Below are 26,286 nucleotides of genomic sequence, written 5' to 3' on the forward strand. Positions count from 1 at the left end.
CAGAACTGGCAATCATCTGATCCTAATAGGAGATGATATAGACAATTCAAGCCAGCCAAATGATTCACCTAGAAGGTGTGGAAAGGACTAAAGCACCAATAATTTCTATCAGATTAATCATGATACCTCTCACTCAGATAATAGTAAAAGTGTCCTTGTGTCTCAGCTGCACTCTAGCCTTTGGTGGTAGAGTGGTATCAAGCAACAGAGGGTGATAATGTCTTCATCTGCTCATTTGTTTTCCAACCAAACAATAATCTGAGGGCAGAGTCTCCCCCAGATGCTCCTGTATGGCCGGCTAGCAAGGCCTCTGCTGCCAGGGATATTACCTCTTATCCTTTTGGGTAATCTCCATTCTGCCATGGGAGTAACCTGCCATAGTGGTGACCCAGCTGTCAAAAATGGAGCTGGCATTGGCCCTTGTCTCTTTCCTCTCATGAGTCAGAGAGTGGCTGGCCTGAGGCTGCCCTTACACCCTGATGGAACAGCGAGCAGGAGCCACAGCAGGAGCAAGTTAGAACTGACTGACCTGAGCAATATTTCCAGGCTAAAACACACGAGAGTCTTCCTCTCCCTCGCCCGTTACTGACATGGCAAAATTCAGTGGGAAAACAACTGGGCTTTAAATATATAGTGAGCCTTTCCCCACCCATTACCACCTATCTGATAAGCTGCTCCAGGCTATCTTGTTTATGAGTGTTTAATACCTCTTAGCATTTGTGTTTGCCTTGAAGCTACAGGCAGCTATGTGCTGTACTGTGCTAAATATTCGTGCCATAAGTACAAACAGATGTTTGAAGATCTGCTTTGAAGCAAACTTGACCCTCTGCATTCTCTCCCAAGACTCCTCAGGAATATTATGCATCACTATATTCAGAGCAAAGCCTTGAAGGGCAGGCAGAGAGGATACACATAGGAATAGTTAGGAATAGGAACACATAGTCACGTATCTATCGCATAAATGCTTCCAGCAGCACTTCGGACATCAGTTTGCATAAACGAATTTGCAGGAGCTCATTCCTATAAACCAGCTTCTGCTGCACACAGATCTTTTAGGCTCGCTGGCCTAAGGTCAGGTTCACTATCCAGATTCTTGTTGCCCTCAAGGGCTATCGCCTGCAACTCCAATAATTGCCCTGATACCAAAAATCTCAGAGTAAGCAGAGATAGTAAAACCTGAGCCATGTGCATGGATGGCTCTTGTGCACTCATATTCCTTCTGTCAGCTGCTTATAGGGGTTGAAAACCTTCAGAAGGCAGATACAAGTGATATGAAATAGCCTGAGTTAAAAACTCGACTCTGAGTCAAAAACTCAGCATCAAAAATTGTGAGATACCCCATGATACTGCATGCCACACGTAGAGTAATGGGAAAGCTTAAACGGCTTCTGCCTCAGGCAGAATGCAACAGAAAACCTGACAGGGAAAGGTAAGATGGTAGCGGTGAAAGCAGCCAGGATTGCGTGGTGATTGCTGCATGGGAGGTTGCAGCCAAGACTCTAAAATGACTTAAACCACTGCTGTATACTTTTGGATTTGTTTCTTCTTTTCTTATGTTTTGGAGGAGAAGAGGGTGTGTCTGGAAGTTCAGATGCTAGCTTGGGACTTAGGCCATATTTATCCAGGTTTCTGCCTTGCCAGTTACTCCCTTCGGTAAGCTGCTCCCATCCTTCTGCCTTTTGCCCCTCATTCTCCAAGGAAAAATGGTGCTCCTGTACCCCTGAGATGTATGAAATTAATACTTGTGAGGCATTCAGGTACAGTGCGAGAGAGAGCCATGTCAGGCCTTGAAGAGGTTTGCTCTGCATTACCTTTTGACTGTAGACCATGGACAGCCAAGGGGATCCTTCAGAGCACTCAGTGTAGCTGACTTTCAAATGCAAAGCAGTGTTTGACCTGAGCTACACAGGAACTGATGTTGAGCTGTAAATCTCTCTCATTCACTCTCCAGAATGCTATCTCTTAATTCTGCTTCATTTCTCACCTTTCACATTTCTTGTTTAAACATGAAAACTATTCATATCTTTATTTATATCATTCATTTTCTTTTGCTAGCAAGCACTCTTTTGTCTTGCCTAACTCCACTTCATCTGAAACCGTTCTTCCTCCTTTCCTCCTCCTCCTCATCTATGAGCTCAGGTGGGAACCACCCATCACTGGGACACCTGCTAGGACTGTGTGAGCAGGTAAATCTCAGGATTTATAGATCCTGCTTCCCAGCTCCTGCCTCCTGCTCAGCACCCAGGTGAGGCTGAGGTGAGAGGTTATTCCTTCCATCTGTGCTGTGATTGCTGGTTACAGAATAGGTCGACGTGTTCTGAGGAAGGAGCTGGTGAGCAGCTTGGTTCCTCCATGGGCTAGGCCTCTGAGAAGTACTGTGGTCTGAAACTGGAGCTTGCTGGAGGGATAGCTGGGGAGAGAAGGAGGGGCAGGGGCAATAGTATGGGATCACTGTGAATCCAAGCCTTTAAAGGTCCTGTCTCTGCCCTCTCCTTATTTTTCTTCCTTTCCCAATTTGTAAGAAAGGTCTAGCAGCTGAGAATCTAGGCTGGGACTCACGAGACTTACTTGATTTAGTTTGATTTCTTTGGTTTAGATATGTGAAACAGCATTTCACTCTAGGGGGTAGGAGTCAGCAAAGGCAGGAGTGGGAACACAGTACTAGAGCCAGTAAGGAGCTGACCACATCTTTGGCAAGAAGCTGTTAGACTGACTCAGCTGTAACATGCAACTGCATCTGCCAGCCGGTGGGGCCATCCATGTTGTCATCCCGTGGTCCTGTGCCCTCTTGTTAACAGTCTTTTCCTTCCCTTGTAGTGGTGAAGCTTGGGACAATGAAAGAGTCTAGTAAGGACTGTAGCCACAAAAGTATCTGTTTGGGAGCCTGGCAGCTACTTGCTGTACCCCTCTTTACTCAGCGCCCCCTAAAGTGACCTGAGTGGAGAAAAGAGGCCATTTTGGGGGACAGCCAACTTCTGGGCCTTCTCTTGAGGATTTGTACATCAATGGTGTAGGTAACAAATCTTGTCAGAGGTGGTGATGCCTGCAAGTCATGTACAGCAGGTGTCCTTTAGGTAGCCAGGAAATTTGTGATGTTTTTGTTTGACATCTGCAGCCTCTGTGGAAAGAAGACAGTGTGACTCTTGCCTTGCATTTGCAGCTAAAACCTTATCAAGGGCTGAAAAGAAAATGCACCTCCTTTTTTTTAATCTTCTGCAGTACAAAGAGTGTTTTTCTAACGTAAACTGAGGAGCGTAGGGCTCTGTGGGAGTGATTACCTACTAGAAATTTATTCTGTGTGTCTGTGAGTGCCTCAGCAAGATAGGATGGGAATAAAGAACGAGGCCAAACCTCCAGATAACTCTGAACGTGAGGACTCATTTGCTGGGTTCTTTCACTCTTTCAATCTCTTGTTCCTTCAAGACAAAGGAAACCTTTCCAAGGGAACTGACACCTACTGATAGTGTTTTGTTTTTTAAAGAAAACCCAAGTTATGCTGGGAACTATGACCTACCCAATTTTAAGTCAAACCAAATAAATATACTTGGGGTTTGCCTTTTGTCTGTTCAGTACCAGCTTTTCTGTGCCCAACATGAGTCTTTTGAGAAATCTTCTAAGAATATGGAGGTCAGGAAGGCAACTCCCAGGCTCTGTTGCCTTCACAGTGGCTGACAAAACACATAAGAGCTCAGGCACCCAACAACCCCACATCCCAACAGGTCAGTACTCCATTTTTCCCAATGCTGACCGTTCTCTCTGCAGGGTTTCCTGGTCAATCTCATCTTTCAAGGAGGGACTGTGTCCAGTTCCCTTTTAGAAAAGACAATTTTTAAAATTGTCCTTGTGTGAAAGAAAATACTGTATTCACCAGCAGTGAAAACAGAGGGCTAGGTGCAGTCTGGCCTGTGCTGTGCTGATGTGATGAGGCTGGGCCATGAGTCCAGCAAGTTCTGCTCATTTCTACACTGTGTTGTGGTAAGCCAGCATGTACAGTATTTTTCCTTTACCTTAGAGCTTCCTCCCAGGACTCTGGCAGTAATTTGATCCTGCTTTGATAAACCATCATGCAGACACAACATGGAACTGTAGTCCTAATGACCTGTGTTATTTGAAAATCAAATGACACTTTCTGAGGAGGAAGTTCTTTAGTTACAGTGTTTTCCTGAGATAATTATATCAAGGCAGACCATTACCCTCCCCTGTAGTTTCATTTATTGCTCACTTTGTCTAAACTCTTGAATGCTATTGCACTGCATTCTTTTGTCCTGCTCCACCCCATCATTTCAAAATAGGTTGCCTGTTTGTTTAAAAGTACAGCAAAAACTTTAAAGTCTTGAGGAGAGAGATGCCATGTATTTACTGTTATGATGTACAGTTTGCTGGTTCGATTTCAACTGCCTTGTTGCACCAAATTGAGAAACTCTTTGACTCTTCATCTCCCTTGTCTTCTAAACTAGCAAGATATAAACAGGAAAAGGGGGTGACACCTTTTGTTTGATATTGTTTGACTCTCAAGTCAGTTTGGGCTCTGATACTAATAACTTCCTGGTTTGCTGTAAGTCTTCAAACAAGTGAAGAGCCTGCATGTGCATTCACTTTTCAACCTGAACTTAAGCAACTACATGACTAGCATGTTCCCAGGCTCTGGGCTACAAATTCCAGTTTGCTGCTTACCTCCAGGCCAAATTTTTAGAATTGGGAGTCAAATCGCTGAAAATTGGGTGCCTAAAGCCACAGTTGGTTGCCAAAATGCAAATGACCTGACAGTCACAACAGCCGAACACCTGCTGACCCCTATAAGAAGCTTGGGACTTGAGAGGGCAGAATCTATACAAATTAGACTAATTTCATGTTTGAACTCAAATAAGGATCCTAATTTGAAATGCTGGACTGCTAGGGATGTGCTCAGAAGCTAGAAACAGAAAAGAGGATCTGCAAAAATATGGAGAAAGATGCATTTGTGTAATATCACTTGTGCAAGATGCTTGTGAAATGTAATATGTATTGCATTGCATTGTTTTTCACAGATGCTTAAAATACCAAGACTTTTTCTTTTCCAGCTATTTAAATAATTTTCCCTGTGAACTGAACTGCTTCCTCTGGATAATACACTGTTTTTCTACCTGCTGGAGAGGTGGAGTCCCCCTGAATGTACTACTGCTCTGCATAACCAGGAACTGTCTCCTGAACACAGAGTAAGACAGAACAGCTTGGAGTTAGCAGTCCTGTGAGATTTACAAATCAAACCAGCTAATCAAGATTTAAAACAGCTCTGGATTGAAAAGACTAGCAAGTGGTCCAGCTGTGAGTTAATTCATTAGTTGCAGTAAATATCACTAGAAGAGCTTGTCAAAAGGAAATGTGAAGCAGCTGAAAAGAATCATCCTTACAGTGAATGTCATAGGCTTTTGCAGCTGTCATCCAGTGGACTGGAGATTCCAGGCATTGGAGAGAAAATGAGGGTGAAAGAAATAAAAATTTGAGTACAGAGGATAAAGTACTAGTTCCCACTGAGTGATTATAAAGGAAGCAATCTTACCACTACAGGGACCTAATTAGAGACTGAATCTCACAACTGTCTAATGTCTCCTCCAGGACTCTGAGAAACCCGAATGAGCTAACGCAGTCCACTCAGACCAGCAGCACTAGGAGGCTCTGCTGCTTCAGGGCACACTGGGATGCCACATTTATGTAGCTGTGGGCATTTTCCAGTGTTCTTTTGTCCTGTTCAGCACTCGCTTAGAACCAAAGCAGCAACATTGTTTTCTTGCCTGGCCAGCACAGCATCATCTTGGTCCTACAGAAGGCAACAATGGGCTTCTACTGCCACATACCTGAGTATCCCTAAGGAAAGGCATTGTACCCATTGTACCAGGCAAATATAAGAGTTAGTTGTCAGCATTAACAAAAGAGAATTTCACATTTCTATGACTGATCTGATGAATCACTACTTTTCTTGCTCCCCAAAATGTGTAGATCAGGTGTGAGTCCTCAGGCCTTCTTGGAGTCACCAGTGCTGTCAGTCAGGGCTTGCGTGTATCAATTCACTTAAGCCTGGGTGCAGGGCTCAGCTCTCCCACCTTGATCCACCTATTTCTTGTCTGAGACACTGTCACCCTTCTTTCCATCCTTGTGGAAATGTGGAAATACTGGCCATAGTTTGAGGGTAACCTTTGGCAGCAATGCCCACTGCTTCTCTAGCTGCTCCTTCCAACTTCTGAGCTGCATCACCTCATCATTGATGTGCCAAGCAGGGAACTCCCTGACTTAGGTTTTTTCTTTGGTGATTTCTTCTAAGCAGCAACAAGTTTTTGCTAGATTTTATTTATGACTGATCATTTCTGGACCCTGGTCCTCGGTATTTCTCTCCTGGTGCGAGGAAGCGCTGTGACAGCAAGTAGCCATGCTCTGGGGTCAGCAGTGGGGTGAGCAAGGAGGAATTTTTTTGCCTGGTATTGCCATGAAAGGCACGTTTAATGTAACCCTGTCCCCACAGAGTGATTCTGTGCAGGTGAGGCTTCAGGGAAGTACAAGGATCTCTTCCAGTATTACTGCTACTAGCAGTCACATTTTTCTGTAGCAGGATTTTCCAGGCATAGGGAAGGTCTGTGCCTTCTGAGACCACTCAGGTAGTTCAGTGCTCCTGGGAAGAAGAGGGATAACTGCACAGGTGCATCGTGTTTGCAGGGACAGTGGTTTAGAGGTCTCTTCTGAAGCTGGGAGGAGGTAAGTGACCTGCCCAGAGAGAGCTAAGCCAATATCTGACAAGGACATTTTCATAACCGAGATGAATAAACAGATGCCTTTTTTGCTCTAGGGGAATAATTTCTTCTTTGCTACTAGCCTGAGACCATTCACTTGGCTTAGCCTGTATCTTTACCATATGAAACAAGCCTGAACCATTTCATTTGAGGTTGTTATTTATTTGGGTCAATATAAAACATTTCTGGCATTTCTTTTCCATTTTCCCGCCTTTATATGTTGCTGTCTTCACTCCTGTGTATATGTTTTCTTCTCTAATATCTCAGTTCTCCTCTCTTGTAATATTTTAAATTCTTAATTGCCTGATGCTGCAAATGGAGAGTATTAGTTACCTTCCATGACCACTCTGACCACAATGACTTCCTTTGCTTGACAAGCTGATTAATTTGTCAAGTTGAATGTTTAAGTCTGTCTGGAGTATCTCTGTGTATCTTGTGCAAGATTGCAGTTGAAATTTTGTTCTTTATTGGACATGCTGTTTTTTCAGACACAGAATACCTCTGAGGGGCTTTTTATCCCCCACTTCCCTACTGAGAGTGATGCTCCTGCAGTTTATACCAATGATCATATCCTGCATGTCCCCTAGAAGAGGGTAAACAGCAGGTGCAGCATGGAAACCATAGCATCAGCAGTGCTTTCAGATTGTCCAGTGGATATAATTGAGGGAAAATAGCAAAACTCAAGTAAATTAAATGCATTTTGTAGCAGTTCCTGAGGGAGAACAGACTGCATTGTTTGTGAGCTTCAATCCAGGTCAAGTAGGCCGGATCTTCCACAGAGAAGTTGCTGACTTTGGCCCCAAAAAATCATTGTTAAGGTAAGAAAAATATCCAAATTTCTCTTAATTTTTCCTAGTTGGTACATTATAAAGGCATTCAGACCACTGTAGACATAAACATTCAGGAAACAACACTAAGCAACACAAAGAACAAAAAACAGTTGGTACTTCCTGAGAAGTTTGGAAAACTGACTCTTATACCACTGAGGGAGGGTAAGTCCTAATAGCTACAGTAGCCACATGTCACCTGGGACCAGAGTGTGAATGATTCTTTTGTAATATTACTTGGTGAATGTCTCAACATCTTGAGCTCATTGCAGAAGAGAAAAGAAAAAGCTGGGCAGTGTTATTTTCTGGTGGCACTGGAACATTAATTTCTCTGTGATGGTATCCAACTGTCTTGGATATCTGAGCAGGCAGGTCAAAGAAAGCAATGTGTAGACTTGATTTTTGAAAGCACCTTTTTCCAGTAAGTGTGAACTTATTTTCTTTTAGGAATAATATTTTTTCCTGGCATATTGTAACAGAAATAATAAAATAAACAAAAGCATGGTATACTTGTAAGATGAACCTCAGAGCTATACCGGGCAAGAAGCTGTCTCAAGGCAGCTTTTCCCCAGGGACTTGCACTCCAGCCACTCCCTGCCCCGGGCTAGTGTGCTGGGATGCCCTGGCCTGTCCCGTCCTGGGCTCCCGTCTGTTCTGTAGCTCTGAGCCCTGCCACTTCCTGTCCTCAGAAAGGCAGAGGTGGTGGAGCAGACTCCCAGCAGCTACAGAGGAGCAGAGGGTCTCCATCAGGGTATCTCCTTGCAGGAGATGGAGAAGACACCTCTGCCACAGGGCTGCACCAGGGGCAGTCACAGGCTTCCCTCTACAGCTGGCAGCACTCTGCTTTTTCCCATCATTTATTGTCTGATGTCTGGTTTTGTCTGGTTTGTGCTGGCTTTTGGGACACCTCCTCCTTGGGCTGCCAAGGATGGTGGCAGTGTCCTCACGCCGAGGGTATTGGCCCCGGCCCTGGGCACAAAGCATCCATCCCCACTGCTCGCCTGACCCTCCCCTTGAGACCTACTTTTGCTGGGAGAAACAAGGTAACCTCGCCACTGAAAATAGCTGGGACGGCAGCCAGTGGAGATTAATGGCATCATTAACGTTCTCAGTTTATTTATAGGCTTAAAAATGCCTCAGACCTGCAAACTGAGCAGAGTTGTTCTGTGTAACACAGGGACTGACAGGTCTCCTGCTTCTGCCTTTCCCCTTCCTACTATTTCATTCTGATTGCTGAGACTGTAAAACCTCCGGAGCGGGGACTGTCTCTCATTGTGAACCTACTCTGTAAACCTTCCTAACTGGGGGGATGCACACAGATATTTTTTTTTTTTCCAAGAATGCTGTATTTGTCTGATCTCCTTCCTCCACCAACTCCTTCTGTGCACACTGTGTCCCATAGCCTTCTTTGGGAAAATTATCTTTTTGATGAATTCCTGAGGCACGAGCTGAGCGGTTGTCACAGAAATTTTCTGTGATTTTCTGCCTTGGGTTTTAAATTATGAGCTCTGTAAGAGGAGGACTAAGATTCTCATAGCTGTGGAGAGCACCTAGGATACATAGGGCCCTAGTGAGACATGCAGATGCAATTAATGATCATGGAGGTCTTTCAACAGGAGCCAGCAGAGGCAACCCAGCTCCCAGGTCCCCCAGGAACCTCATGGGACTGGCAAGAAAAGAAAAAAACACCTCAGGTGTGTTGGCCCCAGAAGAGGAGTTTTCAGCACGTAATATGTGGCCACACTGCCTGGCCTGTTTCCCAGCACTTAGTGAAAGGTAAGTGAGAAAGGAGACTTGTTGTCAGCAGGCACAAATCCAAGGGATTGGCTGTGTGACTGGTAGATGGCTTCATGAGTGGGAAAAAAAAAAGTAAAGATGCCAGTAGGGAGCCCTTCCACACAGAAATATGGAGTGCCAGCATGGCAGCTCATGGAGGTGATGTCACTTCAGAGGACAGCTAACTCTGCAGCTTGCTGTTGGGTTTCTGTTGTATCAGTCTGAGATAAACTCCTGTGTCAGTCTCTCCTTAGCCTTTTTCTTCTAGGAGGTGAAATAAAGAATGGGCAGAGAATCACTCAAACCACTGTTGTCTTTTTTTTCCCTCTGGGCAATGAGAATACTTCAGAGCAGAGTGAAGGAGCCCAAAATGTTAGAAGGAGGATTTCTCTGCCATGGCCACAACAAGTGAAGCCACAACCCTGGGAGGCCCTGATCCACCAATATCTGGTGGATTTGAGCTATCTCAGGGCCTTGCTTTCCCTTTCCCAGCTTTCCCACTTGGGTTCTTGGCTCCAGATCTCCTCCATCCTCCCTTGGCCATGCCCCAGCTCTCCCGTCTGGGGAGGACAGTGCCTGCTCAGAATCTCACTGTCCATGACTGTTAAATGGGACCATGATGTGTTCAAGTGCTCAAGGCCAGGTTGGATGGGGCTCTGAGCAACCTGGTCTGGTAGAAGGTGTCCCTGCCCATGGCAAGGAGATTGGAACTACGTTGTCTTTAAGGTCTCTTCCAACCCAAACCATTCTGTGATTCCATATAGTCCTTTGAAGGACAAAAGCATGAGTGCAGTTATTCAGCCATCCAAAGATCCTAACTGGGAGAGTATTTTCATGTCTGATATACATGAGATCCTGTATCATTTTAAAGGATTCAAGGAAAAGTCAGGTCATGTGCAACATCTGAGACAAAGTGGGGAAAAGGTAATATCTAACTGTATTTATTTATTCTAGGAAAGAGATACATCTTATACAGTTGTTTCTCATCTAAACTCCTGAGCACCTAACCAGAAAAGTCAGCACAACTTTCTCACTTACACTGATGTCAGACTAGGGGAGTGAGTCTTGTGGCAAAAGGGACCATCTGCATCTCAAACTAATTACCTGCTTTGAAAAGTGAATATACAAAGTGGTAAGTTTTTTTAACAAGGTGGCTAAGCCATTTCAGCTCTGGGACACCTATCTCTTGGACGTCAGTGCTACACAGTTTCTGTGGAATTGCTCACCCGATACAGAAAGCAAGAACTGGGATTTTTTTCCTATTTCAATGGGCTACACCCAGTTGTAACCATATTTAACCTTCCTTTTTCTTTCTGCCAACACTGGGTGGCACTAAGTAACTCCTTCTGAAGTTTTACAAAATTGACTCTAAAAACTTGAATCACACTGACTTGGCTCCACTCTGTCCTGACAGCAAATGGTTTTGTGTGAGAAACCTTCGATCATATGGTTGTTGCATAGAAACGTCTGACTTGCATGGCATGTTTTGTAGTTCCCTGGTTTGTTAAGTTGTTAAAGCCCCTCTGAATCTCTGACCTCACAGTCTGGTAAAGGTTCAATGTGCTGTTGGCCTTGAAAGCCACATTTCCTGTATTGAGTTGAGAATTGATGGAATACTTGAAAATAACTGTGCTTTATGCCAGAGGTTTAAATAAATCTCACTCAATGGTTGAGGTTGGAAAGCACCTCTGGAGATTGCCTAGGCCAAGATCTCTTCTGCTCAAACAGGGTCAGCCAAAGCAGGTTAAACCAGGTGGTCCCCAAAGGGTTCCAGGAGTCCCTCACCAGCCCCAATGTCTTCTTGGCCTGGACACTGCCATGTCTGCTGGCCGCCACAGCCAGCTGCACACTGTAAAAGTCCTGCTAAAATAAATCAACTTTAAAAGAAGCACACCTACAAACACCTGGCTTTCCCCCCACTGGCAGTGGGTTATAGTGGGTGATAGCTTCTCTTCATAGGCCTTGGGGCTGAGGACAAAGTCTCCTTGGGAATCCGCCCTTCCATTTCTGTGAGGGGTTTGGGGTTGACCTGTACCATGCATTTTAGCTTTTAGTTTGACTACCAAACAGAAAATCAATTATTGGCAGATCTGCCTTGTCAAATAGACAAAGGCCTAGAGAGGCAGAAGGTCTTTGGAGAGAGGCCCTGGCATTTCAGGGATCGTGAGGCTTTGCTCAGAATTCAGAGGATGAACCTCACTGTCCAAGAGGGTAACTTGAGGAAAGGGAGTTGCACAGGATTTTTCTGTTGCTGTAGGAACCTTTACTGTAATTCAGCTCATGTTGATTAACCCTGGATGCTAGATTCTTAAAAAGTGATTAGTGAGATCATACTGGAAATAGAAACAGATGTGCCATCTGTTATGCAGTGTATGGGGTTTAGAGGGAGGTTTTTCTGAAACATAGTTGATCCCGACACTGAAATGAGACTTCACTGCTGTCACCTTCCCATTATGTCCCCAGAAGCTAAGCATCCCTTTGAATGTATGAAGAGAACTGGTGGAATTTGCTGTCAGTGGACTGGTTCTGTAGTTCTGGCCAGTGAAGAGGTTGAGAGCTGAGCTCAGCCTTTAGAGAAAGCCACAATATAGGACTTTGCATCAGAGACACTTTCCAAACTCCTGAAATCCCAGATCAGGAAATCTGGGCTTCATTCTGAACTTGTGCTTTTGCCTCAGACAATCTTTTCCCTCAGTGAAATGTAAACACTGAAAGGTTAGAGGTAGTTTTTTTCAATCATTCTGCAGAGTTGTTCCTGTGCTCTTATCCCTGCCCCCAATATGCTCCCTTCAAATACTCCCCCTTCATACTGTAGGCACTCACTGCAGATCTCAAGGATTATCAGAAGCACTAAGCAGCTCTCAGACAGCAATTGCAATTATGCTTCTACAGCTGTGATTGTCCACAGCCGTGCTTTCTGTCTTCCTCCAGAGCAATGGAGGAAGGCTGAAGAAGGCAACACATCCATATGTGCTTTCCTAAATCTAATCTGGCATCCTTCTGGCTTTCCTAGCCTCTGAAGAGCAAAGTGCACATTTGTGCTGTTCATAGCACTGCTGCCTGATAACTAATATCTGCTCTAATAGGTGAAGCACTGCAGCACCTGGTGAGAACAGGAGCGGGTTCCCTTTGATCCGCAGGGCACCTCTTTCAGCACAGCTGTGCAGCCAGGTAAAAAGCTGTCAGGATTCTTGTTTTCTTCTTCCTTTTTTCAAAGTAAATCTCAAGTCATACTCATGGCCTCTGGCAGGCCTCCATGTACAAATATAATTACTATTTATTATTTATACAGGAACAGAGAAAGGCCATTGCTTTATGACAGTGTAATAAAATGGGTCACTGCTCCCTGTAGGCTTTGAAGCCCAGGACATGATCCAGTGGAGGTAAAAAATAGGACTCCAGGCACTGAAAAGGGATTGCTATAGTGGATCCCTTCACAAAGACCAGACTGAAATGCACTGAAACATGCCTACAAAGCACAGGTATGACTTTGCAGGGGAAAAGGAGTCCGACTGCCTCCCTCCAACAGTGGTGTTACAGGGGAAGCTGAGCACTGCTCCACCAACACCCATAGGGATCAACTGACTGGGGGACCTGCTGGTATTGCACTGGTTTTGCCTGAGTAAAGCCATCTGCCCCTTAAAATAAATTACTTACCTGTCTCCCTATTACTCCTCTTGCCCCACTTCTACCCACTATTATCTGTCCTTGTCCCTGGAGTCTCCATTGAGACCAAGGCAGGGCAGAAGGTGATGTGCCATGAGGAGGAGAGTGACAAGATGGATTCAGCACAAAGTTGTTCTTTACGTTTCCAGAATGTCATCTCAGCCCCCACTGCTATCCTCAGGTCCAGCACTTCATGGCCACCCCCGCAGCTTGTTCCCCAGGATGCTGGGAGGAGCTCAGTTTGGAATGCAGTAGGGGAGAGAGGACAGCCTGGAGAAGGCCACTGAGACCTCCTAGAGGCCGGAAAACATCTAGGGGCAGGTAGAGACTTCAACAGCTGAGCCACTATCTCATCACCCAACCTGTGTGGCAAGGAACCTGGGTGCACCCCATCAGCTCCATTCACTCCAACAGGGATCTGGGGACATAAGCATATATGGTGAACAAGAAGGGCTCATGTTTGCTCTTTGGTTCCCTATAGAGGCATTTTAACACCTTGCAGAGGGATTAGGGGACAGACAAGCACAGCATGGGTGGAAAGCAAGGTGCTAACAAAGCCTGTGGAGCAGCCAGCAACGCCACCAACATCTCTTTTCCCCATGCAGTGGCAGCAACCATTTGTCTCCCATCCCAAATGGAGCAGCCCCCCAGCAAGCCCAGCTGTCCTTCAAGGATGACACGGCTCTTCCGGGCTCTCACTTGTTCACGCAAGGCTGATTCAAAAAACATGTTGGCAGAAGATGTTACAAACCTTTCAAAATCTCTGTTCGTACTCTGGCACTTCCTCCTCTCCATCCTCAGACAGGGGAATCACACAGGTCTGGACCACATTCCCCAGCCCTGGAGCCTCAGCAAGCAGAAGCTGGTGCCTAGCAGCAAGTCGTCCCAATTACTTCTTTTGAAAACACTTTCACCAAATAGTTGATTAATCCTACAAAGTGCTCACCCCAAGCACTGTGTGCTGCATACAAGGATTGTGCACCCACCACCTAGAGAGAGGATGAGGTCTGAGCTCCTCCCACAAGCCTTAATGGCTGAGGAGAGAAGGGATGTTATCAGGAAAGGCAATGCTTACTGGGGAAAAAAGTCACATTATATAATTCTCATTCATCTAGATTCCTCATACTCAAGACATGGAAACAAAAAGACATCCTTACGCTCTTTTTCCATGGAATTTTCATCAGAAAAATGGAAAGCATGTTAAAACAATAGGAAGGATGTGGGGAATCTTACCAAAGATGCCTGAAATCTCTGAGCATGCCTTACCAGCTCTGTTAGCACACTGACTACCCGACCCCTGTGCCCTGGAGCTCAAGGGAAAAGGCAGCTGCACCCAGAGCAGGTTTTTCTCTAGTCAGAGACTAGAGAAAGACACAAGAGAAAGTGCTGGTGGTCCTGAATGCTTTGTCTGAGCAACTGCAAGAAGAAATGTTTTCTCCCACAGTTTTTTGGAATAGCATCACAGTAGTGTGGCTGCCAGCACAGCCACAAGGTCCCCACTTGACGATGAAGATCTGCATCCAAGGGCACACTGGAGCACACTCTGACATGGCAACCCATCCTCCTCTGGGACAGAAACCACTCAGTGCTGAACCTACAACCACCCATGACAACCTTGATGCTGCCCCTTAGTCCCGCCTGCCCAAATAATTCAGTAGTAACTTTCCACCTCCACACACCCCACTAAAACCATGTATTTTTCCCAAGTGTTTAGCAAATGTAACCTCTGTGTTTTATACCTTTCAGTCATTGATCAAGCTGATGTGTTTCTCTTTTGGACAAATAGTCATTACATCTGAAAGTTTATGGCTGGGCTTTGAAGTTAATGTTCTCTGAGATGAAGGAGAAAGTTCACACTTCTATTGCTTCCAGTCCCTCTGGCTGCAGACCAGATAAGACAGTGATGCCTTCAATTTAAAAGTGATGAGTATTTTTGCAGGCAGAAAAGCCAAAAAACTTCTTAATGTAATAATGGCTTGAATAGTGCTATAGTGCTCAGCAAAATGCTGGAAAAGGAGGGAAATGAATCCAGGAAACCTATGGGTGCCTCAGACCTGTTATTTCTCTGTTTACTGTTTAAGTTTCCTGTGAGGTTGTGTTTTCTTTCCTCCAGTTTTGCTGTTGTTGCAGCCCCATTGACTCAGGTTGTTCACAAGCCACTATTTTCTACCAGCAACCTGTGGGGAAAAGCAGCCTCTGCAGACAAAGAGTTTTTTCCTGAGTATTAGCGAGTCCCTCCCTCTAATTGTCCTTGAATAGGTAAAGAAGATGCTGTTTTACAGCACATTCCATTAACAGGCAAGAACAAGTGTTTAATCTGGAGAGTGTTAAGGCATCCAGTTCCTTCACACTGGTTTGGAAATTGCAGCTTCAGTGTGACCTTTTCAAGCCTCCTTCTTATCCTTCTTCCTAGTGCAGTATCAGCTAAGCCCAAGTGAGCTGGATCCTCCGGCCTTCACTGGGAGAAGGCTTTTAGCATCTCTGCCTGAGAGGATTTCAAGAGGCACTCTGTACAGAATGCGCAGAGACAGAGTATCACTGCCTGCAAGCTCCAGTGGGAGTAAGCAAGGCTGAAAGGACTTTGGAGAGTTCCCAACGTTGGCTGGATGAGGCTCTGGAAAACCCCATCCCTCTCCAAAGATGGTAGAGCCACCACCTGAGTAGATGTGCCTGTGCATGCCTACATCCTGCTCCCTTGCCCACCATATCCCTCTGGGCCTCTTAACTCAGAAGTGGCTTTTCCATTTGACCCAACTAGTCATGAGACAGGCCAAAAAAAGAAATGCTGGGGAGATCTACATGTACATCTCAGCTGAGGTTATCTGAACCTGTGCTAGGGAGATGTGAAATGTAGTTATGAAAGGAAATCCTGCAGAGCGTACACAGGTATCACTAGCACTTTGATACTACTAACAAATGGATGCTTGTACAACTAAAATAGCTTCTGAAATGTGATTTGCAAAATGGAGAGATTTTTAATAATTTGGAACTGAAATACATTCCTGGTGTAGTATGTTAGAGGAAGGATCAGTGTACTGCAGCTCACAGCTGGGCAGCTAAACCCACTTCTCCGATTCATTTAACTGTCTTTGATTTGTTTCTCCTAAATATTCAGCTGAAATTCAGCTGGCTGGCATCGGCCATGTTCAGATCAGTAAGGTATCATAGGACGAATGCAGTGCTTTGTAAAGTACAATTTGGTACCTGACTGGAGGGATCACAAGCCCCCACAGCAAACCCCACTTTTTCCTCCTGTTGCAGAGGACAAGCGCTGCTGGGAACTGACAGCCAAGCAGCACAAGGCTCTCAAGCCTTCCTGGCACAACCACAAAGATCATTCAGAAAATCCCTCCAGGAGGTGATAAAAAACACCAGGGTGCCACCAGCATCCCCCAGAGCAACTGAGAGTCTCTCTATCACTACAGACTTGCAGCATCCTTTGCCAAAAGCAGTAGTTTCCTTTCATTGACATCTGTGCTGCTCATTTGCCTCTGTCAGAATGACCAAGTGACTGGATGGGCTCTGGGGGATTTCTGTTGATCCTCCTCCATGTCTTGGCAATGGGATCTGCCTCACTGAACACTCAAGAAATTACCCCCTCCTTTATTTTACTCCATTTAATCTTTTGCTAAATAAATTCGACTTACTGTTAACTGTGCTGCCCAACAACAGTGGTTATGTTTGCTGCTGGTTTAGTTTCCAAGTAATTTAAATAAACAACTGAACCATAAGGAGAAACTATTAAACATCCTTTTCCCCTGAACATCATGATGTGCCAGGCCATTAATATTTCTTTATCACTGCAAACTTTGAGGCTCAAAATCCATGCCTTGGATTGTCGAACAGGATAATTATGAAACATTTTCAACTACTGAGCTAATGAGCACTAAATCCTGCATCGTGGTGAATGCGATGTTGTGCGAGTTTCCTCGAGAAATTTGGGTCTGCAATTAAGCAGGGAGGTATTTCATCTTCTAAGGTGACATCAGCCACTCTTGTCCTGACATTAAAAGGCAGCCAATGCCCCTTCCAGTTTTCCCAGGCAATCAGCAGACAGAAAATCGGTGCTGTGCTTGGGAACATCAGCATCAGGAGGTGCAGAGGTGGTTGTCCTGCTACAGGTGTCGGGGCTAACCTCTGGGAACAAGCCCCAGTATAACACCCCCTCTCTGTCAGTGAATACCCTGTCTTTCCTTCAGAAGCACCTATAAGCACTTGGCAGTGCGGTGCCACACTGGGGGCATGATGGATTCATCTCCCCTCTCAGGGGAACTTGGGGATTGGAAGCCAAATTAGGGGCTTTGATGATTTTCTCTCCTTCCTCTAGGGAAGGCAGGGCCAGCAGGAGGAGGGGACTGGATACCAGAGGCACTGGAGCATCCCTTGGAGTATCCGTGGCATCAGGACATCCCATTGTGTGGCTTCTGCTTGGCTTGTGCTGCCTGCTCACTCTCATTTTCAGAGGGTGGCATATCTGAAAGCAAAGCTCTGCACTCCTCGGAGACACTCTGGAGAACACTAGCCTGTTCCCCAACTCCCGTGCAAAGTAATTTTGTTTCACCATAAAAAAAAATCTTACTGCCCAACACGGAGCAGGTTTGGAACAGCCCCTGAGAAGTGCAGGGCTCTGCATCCCATTAGTGCTGCCCGGAGGAAGCTGGACAGAGTTTTTATTAAATCAAGTTCAGCCAATGCTTAAAGAAGGGCTTTTTTGAACTAGGAGCTGAACCTCATGTTTGGTGCCCTGCCAAGCTCAGGATAGTGTGAGGAGAAAAAGGAGATGTATTTTTGGACTGCATGTCTGTGAACAGGCTGTTAGATAAAATTAAAGAGGCTGTTTATAAAGAATCTGCTGGTGCTGAAGCAGATGTGGAGGCCCTAGTTTACGACAAGATATATTTCTGGAGTTGGCATGAACAATCAATTTCATTCAGGACTTTCCTCATGCTGTAATGATTTGTTGGTTTGGGTTTGATTTTTTTTCCTCATTTCATTATTTTAACTGAAGCTGGCACAATGCCCTCATTACTTGTGATAAACTTGTTTGTTTACTTATGTCGTGGTAACCGGAGAGCTGGACTCAGGCTCTGCTTCCTTGGATGCTGTTCGCTTCCTACCAGAGCACTTGGGGCTGTTTGACACTGGCAGCAAAGCAAAAATATAGCGTTTCCTTATTTTCTTGCCATGTTGCATGTGGATGATGAACACTTTGGCTCCCCCAGGCTCCTGAGTAGGCAGTCATAAGACGTTCTCTTACTGAAACCCCACAGCACAAGGACCCCCAGCCCTGCTCATGCTTGGCAGGCACAAAGGCAAAATACCTTTACAGAAGTCAACACAGCTACTTCCTAGAATCACAGAATGGTTTGGGTTGGAAGGGACCTCTAAAGGCCATCTAGTCCAAACCCCCAGCAATGAGCAGGGGCCTTGAATGTCTCCAGGGATGGGGCATCTACCACCTCCCTGGGCAGATCCCAGAGCAAACGTCTGAGTGTTCTTCTGAACTGATGTCATTCTTTACTAAGCTATGTTTACCATCCAAGAAAATGCTTTGGTTTGTGCGTAATTTTACATGAATACGTGGAATGTGTTTAATAGTTACTCTTACACTCTTACAATGTTTTAAAAACATTCTGCTTTCCTCAGCATTGCAGGCAGCAAAGGCATCGCTGTGCTTTTACGAGAAAAATCAAGAGCGCAAGAGCACATTTTGAAGTGAAGGCACATTGTCAATAATTATGCACGGTTTGGGTTTGTGCTGCGTCGCCACTCATCCTTGGATCCTACACCGAGTCCTGACTTTCTTATGGCACAGATAATTACTTAAAAGAAAGAAACCCAACAGAATTTCCACGATCTATATCTACAGCCTCACACATGGAAGACATAACATTTGATGGTAAATTTTTGCTTTGACGTTATAGTAGAAGTTAAGGGAAAAGGTGTCATCCTTGGCCCAGAGTTTCATAAGTGCCACAGGCAGATGGGCTCTTTTAAACCTTCTTCTCCTCTTCCAAAAGGAGAAACTCACAATCTGGACTCAATTGAACCTTAAAGCCATAAAATTCCAGGTTCCAATAAATCTTCATTTTATAAAAACACATCCAGCATATATCATAACAGAAACCATAAAATAAATTAAACATGTGTGGGTCACATACTCTGTTGGATGCTCCTTAATAGTTTTGCAAAATCAGTGGAATAACGAGGTGCAGTTTTGCTCTATGAAGTTATGGTGTCTCCCTGCAGCACAGTTGGGCTGCCCAGGGTGCCCACCCAGAACATAAGCAAACACATGGGAAAGGGGCTGGCAGCTCCACTTCCACATCTTCTCCATCCTTTCCCAGTGCAGATAAGCTGGGCTGCAGCCAGCATCCCCAAAGGCCCAAGGCCTGCGCTTTGCTTCAGATGCTGGAGTGATGGCCTGCTCCACACGGCCCAGTGGGCATCCCACACATCTTTCCTTTGGGGGGCACTTGCTCCACCAGCCCCAGTGAGTGCCAAGGCCATGGTGAACAAAAGCACTGTAAAATCAAAGGAAAGGATTTTAAAAAGCGATATCTGGGGGGAGGGTATGCCTGCCTGTTCCTATGAAGTGGAAATGCAAAGCAAAACCAAAAGGAGCTGGGATCACACTGCAGAGACACGGACTTTAACAAGGTCTTTTTCAGGGCTTTAAAAAAATTATTCATGTGATGTAATCTTGACATTTCTTGTCTCACTGGTAAGTTCCTCGGATCAAACACCCGGAACGCCGGCAGCTTGTCACCACCTCGTGCAGCTCCTATTACCTGCGGCATCCCGTGGGACACAGGAGGAGAGAGGCGCAGGGGTCTGGGACAGCAGGCAGCAAGCACCCTGCACCCCTCTTCCTGTGCTCCTTCTTGCCCTGGCTGGGTGATACACTGAACACACAACTCCCTTTTTAGAAATTCCCCTTAATTTTGAGGGTCGAGGTTTAAGGCTCCCTGCCAGAGGTCTTGCACCCGGAAGCCTTGGCAAGGAGACTAAAGCCTGTGAGGACCCTGGCAAGGACAGACCCTCAAACTTTATAACAATATATAATCTATGTTTTTCAATCTATCGTATAATGGCAATTATACAAAATTCCAGGTGACTTGCTGGAGTAGTCATGACCAAGTCCAAAAGCAAGCAAAGCTCTATGAACTTTGGGAATCTTCTCATCATGAAGATTCATCAAGGTTCTGCTAGCAGAAGTTGAAACTAGAAAGTTAGGGGGGAAAGGGAAAAAAAAAATCCAGCACACCTTATTAGCATTTTGTCAAGCATTGGAACAGGCTTCCCAGGGAAGTGGTGGAGTTGCCAACCCTGGAGGTATTTAAAGATGTGTGTTGTGGCACTTTTTGGCAGTTCTGAGTTAACAGTTGGACTCAATGGTCTTAAAGGTCCTTTCCAACCTAAGTGATTCTATGATCCGATGATTTTATGGAAGTATTTCAGTTCATATTCAGAGCTCATTTAACATCTTATTCTCCTGAATTCAAGGCCTCAGGGAAAATGCCTATAAGAGCAATGGGATGTCTGTCCAGGAGGTTCAAAACCATGGGTCGGAGCAGGATTTCCTAGCAGTGGAATGTGACAAGACTGCCATGGAATCTCAATACCAGGATGAGCAGTGGGTGGGTAGGTGGTGCGTCCTGCGTTTCCAGAAGGAGCCCCAAGAGCCCCACTCAACACCTGCCACTCATGGGGATGGGGGGGACAATGGGGCCATGTGGATGATGGACCCGTTGGGCTGGCAGGGATGCAGTGGGGGAAAGTCCAGGAGTCAGGTCATTTTGTACCATTATCTCTTTGCAATTCTCTGAATAGCCAGCACCACAAGCATCCCTGCATTTTCCATCAACCCCTGGAAATGGAATACATTAAATCTGGCAGCTCAGTTACAACACCAAAATATGAAAGCACAGTCTTACTTATGCCCCAGTCTGACCACTGCCCCCAGAAGTGCCGCTGGTATAGGTAACATTTTGCAGTTCCTGGTCTCAGAGTACCTGCTTCGAGTCACAGAATCACAGAACATGTTGAGCTGGAAGGGACCTACCAGGAACATTGAGTCCAACTCCTGGCCCTGCAAAGGACGATCCCCAAGAGTCACACCATGTGCCCGAGAGTATTGTCCAAACACTTCTTGAACTCTGTCAGGCTTGGTGCTGTGACCACTTCCCTGGGGAGCCTGCTCCAGTGCTCAACCACCCTCTGGGGGAAGAATCTTTTTCTAATATCCAACCTAAACCTCGCCTGACACAACTTCAGGCCATTCCCGTGGGTTCTGTCACTGGTCACCACAGAGAAGAGATCAGTGCCTGCCTCTCCTCTTCCCCTCATGAGGAAGTTGTAGACTGAGATGAGGTCTCCCCTCAGTCTCCTCTTCTCCAGGCTCAACAGGCCAAGTGACCTCAGCCAATCTTCATACAGCTTCCCCTCAAGGCTGTTCACCATCTTTGTTGTCCTTCTTTGGACGCTCTCTAAGAGCTCAATATCTTTCTTATATTGTGGTGCCCAAAACTGCACACAATATTCAAGGTGAGGCCGCACCAGTCCAGTCGGCTCCATCGTCATCACAGCTCCTCCCTCCCTCACAGTAACTCACTGGCACGTGATGAAAATCATCTGTGTAGAATGTAAGTCTTCTTGAAGGAGTGGAGGGTTTTTTTATAGGGATGAACTATTGAGTCAACCTCAGTATTTCACTGCCCTGAGGAACTGCAGCTTTTTGGAAAATCATTCTTTTAACCGCGTTTGCTGTTGGCTGCATTGGCAGTGTGTGGTTGAGTCAGCCAGTGCCACACAGATTCCGTGATCTCCCAAGGCTGTCAGCGTGCACATCCTCATGGGAAAATGCTGGGACAGAATCAGTCTCTCCAGCTCAGGGGATGCCACAACCACAGGGGCCTCAGCAGGTCACACGGCAAACCCACATCCTGACTTGAGATCCTCCAACATCTGCTGTAGTGGGTAGAAGGATTAAAAACAGACTCTTCCCAGAATTCGTTATCTGGATCTCCAAAGACTGTCCAAATTTGGTTTGCTCAGGAGCTCTCTATTATTAATTACCCTAAAATGAATAAAATCAAAGGCAAGCAATGAAGGACCTATCTGGGAAGCACTCAGACCATGATGAGAGACTCCAGGCAGCTCTTCCCCACCTTCTCTTCCTCACCATGGAACCACTGGCAAATCAAAGTCTGGAGATGAGTCACCTGGAGGCTGCAAGTGCCAGGGGATTGGGTTGGTGGGGCCTGCAGGGGTCTTGGCCAGGATGGACCTGGCAGGCTCAGGCTGGCAGCACCTTTGCTTGTGTGTAAACAGGGGAGTTGCAGCTTAGAGGTTAATGCAATTCCCCTCTTAGAAAGTATTTAGAAAGGGCATTTAAAAGGGTATCACTGACGAATTTAATGCAGCATCAGCATGGCTTTAAAGGTAGTATTAAAAAAATTAATTTTATTATTAAAAAGAATACATATTTTGATTTCCATGCAAGCAGGGTAAGTAATTGATGGAGGATGTTGCAACCCATCCAGTGCAGCCCTGCACAGCAGAAAGAGAAAGTGAAACAAATCCCTCAGTGCAAGCTGTAAAGCCTTCAGGCAAGCAGGGAGACAGCAAGGCCAGGAGCCTTTGGCAGTGCTCCTGCCTGCTGCCTGCTCCCTGCCCGCTGCCTGCCCCAGGCCGCCAAGGCTGGGTAGCAGAGTTATTAGCAGAGATTAGTTAAGCAGCACTGCTGCTTTGGTTTCCTAGACTTGTATTCACATAATCCTCCAAGTCTTGTATTAACACACATCGGTTGGGTTTGGTTATTAGCTTAATTATATCACATGTTCTGGCTTTTTATATTCACTTAGAGACGTATTGTGGTATTTTCAGACTTGGGTCACTTCAGTTTTATTATTGCAGGTGGCTTAAATAAATTTTCACTAACTTTTTCATGTATACTTTTTAAAGAGAACTGTAAAAAGAACAGTTTAGAGCTTTGTTGGAGTTTTTGATTAAGGATAAGGAGCAGCTTCCCTGTAAGTTGTACAATTATGGTCTCCACTTCACTTCAACCCTCACATTAAATGCATCATTCCAAGGCCAGAAAAATCAACTTACCTGACAGATGCAGATATTCGGATACACAAATCAGCTATTTATTACAGATATTTCAGGCCATTTGAATTGTGTTACACATCCCTGTTTCCACATTTCTTTCCTGTGTTTTGCTTCACTGAAGTCCTTCACAAAGCTGTATGCATGTAATCTGCCTCACACAAACAACCTTCCAAGGCTAATTTATTATCAGTTGAGGTGCTCAACACCTTTGCAAAGACTGGGGTGAATGCTCAAATTCTACAGCTGAAAATCAAATACAGGTTTTACTGTATTAATCAATACTCTGATTTAAAAAAATAAATGAGGAACATGATTAGTAATCTTTTGGTATTTGGATACCGACCCAAAAGCAAGTAGAAAAGGGAGCAAGCCTAATGGCCACAACCCTTTTTAGGAGCAAAGCTACACAACGTGCAGCACAGTAGGTTCTCTCTGAAGCATTTTTTAAAGTCTTCTGTGGGACAAAGGAGTTGTCCTGAACTTTTATTGTTTTAAAATTAGTGTGAAAAAATGGGAAAATAGGGAGTTTCCTCTGCAAAAGTCATGGACCAGTGATTAAGCACAGGGGATATCAACTTGAATTCAACTTTTGAGAGCACTGAACAGAGAAAAGTCCATGTAAAATTCCCAGTTTGCTAGTTTACCTCTGAAAAACCACCTGTGGAGCCTCCTCTGCCTTTTGCCCTTTTTCATTAAGTCCAGGTGGTCATGGTGCTGCAAGATTTTTGCACACTGCAGGCACGAGCCATGGCTTGGAGCACTGCTCTGGGATGTGTAGTCTCCTTGTTTATATTTCAGTGCTACGCATGATTAATCCTCCATTTCATTCATTGTCTTTTTACTTCTCTGCTACTGGGAACAGTAAATAAGAGGGAAGTTGTAACAAGAGCCTCCCTTTTATTCAGAGACCTTCTGTTTCCTGCAGGCTGGCGGCTTTGAAAAAAATCACAGCTCCATTGTGCTCCAAAGGCATACTGAATGATTCAGATGGAAAGAAAAGCCCACGTCAGTAGGAACAGGGGACTCAAATTCGAGCGTCGAGGCCGACAGACCAGAGGCATCAATCCCAGGCAGTAGCACATCCTGGCAATGCTGCACCCTGTGACAGCACTGACATTATGGTTTCCCCTTCTCTGTTGTGGGTGTGTGGAAGGCAGGTGCTGCTCCCGGTATTAGGGGTGTCCCTGAGCACCCCTGGCACCACAGGAATGGCACTGATTGCCTGGGGATGGTGGGGCAGCAGGACAACACTCCTGTCCTATCTGGGGAGCACAGATCCAGCCTCTAGCAGCTGGGGGGGAGGTGAACTCACTACTTCCTCCTGGAGCAGGGCTGGCAGCAGTGGATGTCAGGCAGGGCAGGAGGAAGGGGGTAGGGTCACCACCGAGTGACCCCTAGCAGAGGCAGAACCTCAGTGCTCCTGCGTGGAATCAGAGCATGAAGTGCTAGAGATGTTGTTGCTGTCACTGAACATCTGGTGCAAATGCTCCCCAAAAATAGATAATTTCCTTCTTCCACCTCAAAGGAAAGTGCTGGAAGGAGTCTCAGTCATAGCTGGGCTGGTGCAAGGAAGGGCCCCTGCCATAGGCGGGTTTACTGGCAGCCTCCTACTTGGAGACTATTACACCTCCTGGCATGTAACTCTTGGACCAGCCATCAGTCCCAGGCAGGATCCAAGGGGTTAGTCCTGTGAAATGCCCTGACACCCACATGGGTGCTGTGCCTCTCAGCCCCTGCCCCAGAGCACAAACCCACCAGCACTTTGCTACCGGTGGGTGACAAAGCAAACCCAAAGCCTTCAGTCCCAAAAACCTGCTGTTAAAGCTGCTCCTGTGCTGAGGGGCTCAGGCTGTGATCAGTCCTCACCTGCATTTCCCAGTTCCAGTTTTACATTACAGTAGTAGTTCACAGCACCTTCCTTATTGGCAGGCATCAGTAGAAATGCGTGTCAACAAAACCAAAGCGAGCGTAAGCGACAAGTCAGATAATGAAATATGAGTCACTGTTATTCAATCATTTACCAGCGCACGTTCTACAACAAAGTTCTCTCCTCTAGGATCACCACCACACAAATTTGAGAGTTTAATTTAAAGAGAACTGTGATTTTACTTTTAACTGCATAGCTGAGTCTTCAGAGGGCTGGTGCCTGTTATCCCTGCTTGCAGCCCGGTGCTCTGCTCCCTGTGCATCTGACATTTTCAAGCCAGGTGTGTGGCACCAAGCCCTGGCACAACCCACAACTTGTGCTCAGTATGGTGTGGCCATGGGCAAGAGCTCCACACCGTCCTTCCTCCTGGCAGTTTTCACGCCTCCCCAGCACCAGGAGCGAACTGGCAGCAAGGCAGGGGCTGCCAGGGCAACCCCCCACTCCAGTTGCCATTGGTGGCCCTGCACTGCTGCACGCCTTCATCATCTGTAATGCCACTGGCTGGTGTTTAGGGGATAGGCATTTTCCCCTGGGCTGGGATGGTTTTTAATTTTTGGTAACAAATGCACTTGACAAACATGGCAGCACGCGTCCTTAGTTTCCCCTCTGTAAGCCTAATTTTTTGAATGGTGTCTTGCAAAAAGCATTTAAATGGTGACCTCTTGCTGCTGTAAGATATGTGGGGAGATGGTCTTTCCAGGCATTCAAGCTGTAGTGCTTGGTCTTTCTTGTTTTTACCAGGGAACTTTTGGGAGGTCAGAAATATAGGAATTGAGGTTTTGCTGCCTTAACAGGTTAAGGGCTGCTGGAAGCATGTGGATGAACTTCCTTTGTGCCAAATGACCGTCATTTAAGTCAAACACTTTTTAACAATAGAAGCAAGATTTTAAAAGGGTGTAGCTATAAAAACCCCCACATTTGCTTGTCCTCCTTGCTCTGTGCTGCTGTGCCTCTTGCCACTTAGCTTGATCTTGAGCACTCCTGCTGCAGGGAAGGCTTGAGCTTCTGATGTGGCAAACAGGTAGACTAAGCTAATTTAGCGCTTAAGTCTTTTATTCCATCATAAAGTGGGAAAAGGGAAGGCTCTTCTCTCTTGCGGGTCACCTCTAATAGCAATTGCTTCAGCAAGATGGATTTCAAAATTAGGTGCTCTTGAAGCAGAAGCCACACTGTATTTTTCAGCAGCACAAAGCAGCCGTAAGAGCAATCTGAC

The 26,286-nt window shown here is 45.8% G+C and overlaps 1 long non-coding RNA gene across 3 annotated transcripts; it reads left to right on the plus strand.

Moving 5' to 3' along the window:
• Nucleotides 1-1,287: 1,287 nt before the first annotated feature.
• Nucleotides 1,288-25,117, plus strand: LOC108639434. Of its 3 annotated transcripts, none has more exons than XR_001920479.2 (5): nt 1,288-1,653; nt 7,468-7,579; nt 9,205-9,364; nt 10,319-10,496; nt 18,677-19,436. It is a non-coding gene; the product is annotated as an uncharacterized LOC108639434 (long non-coding RNA). The 3 variants fall into 3 exon arrangements; XR_001920480.2 differs by lacking the exon at nt 1,288-1,653 and adding an exon at nt 24,072-25,117 and having other exon boundaries at nt 6,262-7,579; nt 18,677-18,929; XR_001920478.2 differs by lacking the exon at nt 1,288-1,653 and having other exon boundaries at nt 6,262-7,579.
• Nucleotides 25,118-26,286: the final 1,169 nt, after the last annotated feature.

The sequence above is a fragment of the Manacus vitellinus genome, unplaced genomic scaffold, assembly GCF_001715985.3.
Source record: "Manacus vitellinus isolate BGI_N305 unplaced genomic scaffold, ASM171598v3 scaffold_2_pilon, whole genome shotgun sequence".
Taxonomy (NCBI): domain Eukaryota; kingdom Metazoa; phylum Chordata; class Aves; order Passeriformes; family Pipridae; genus Manacus; species Manacus vitellinus.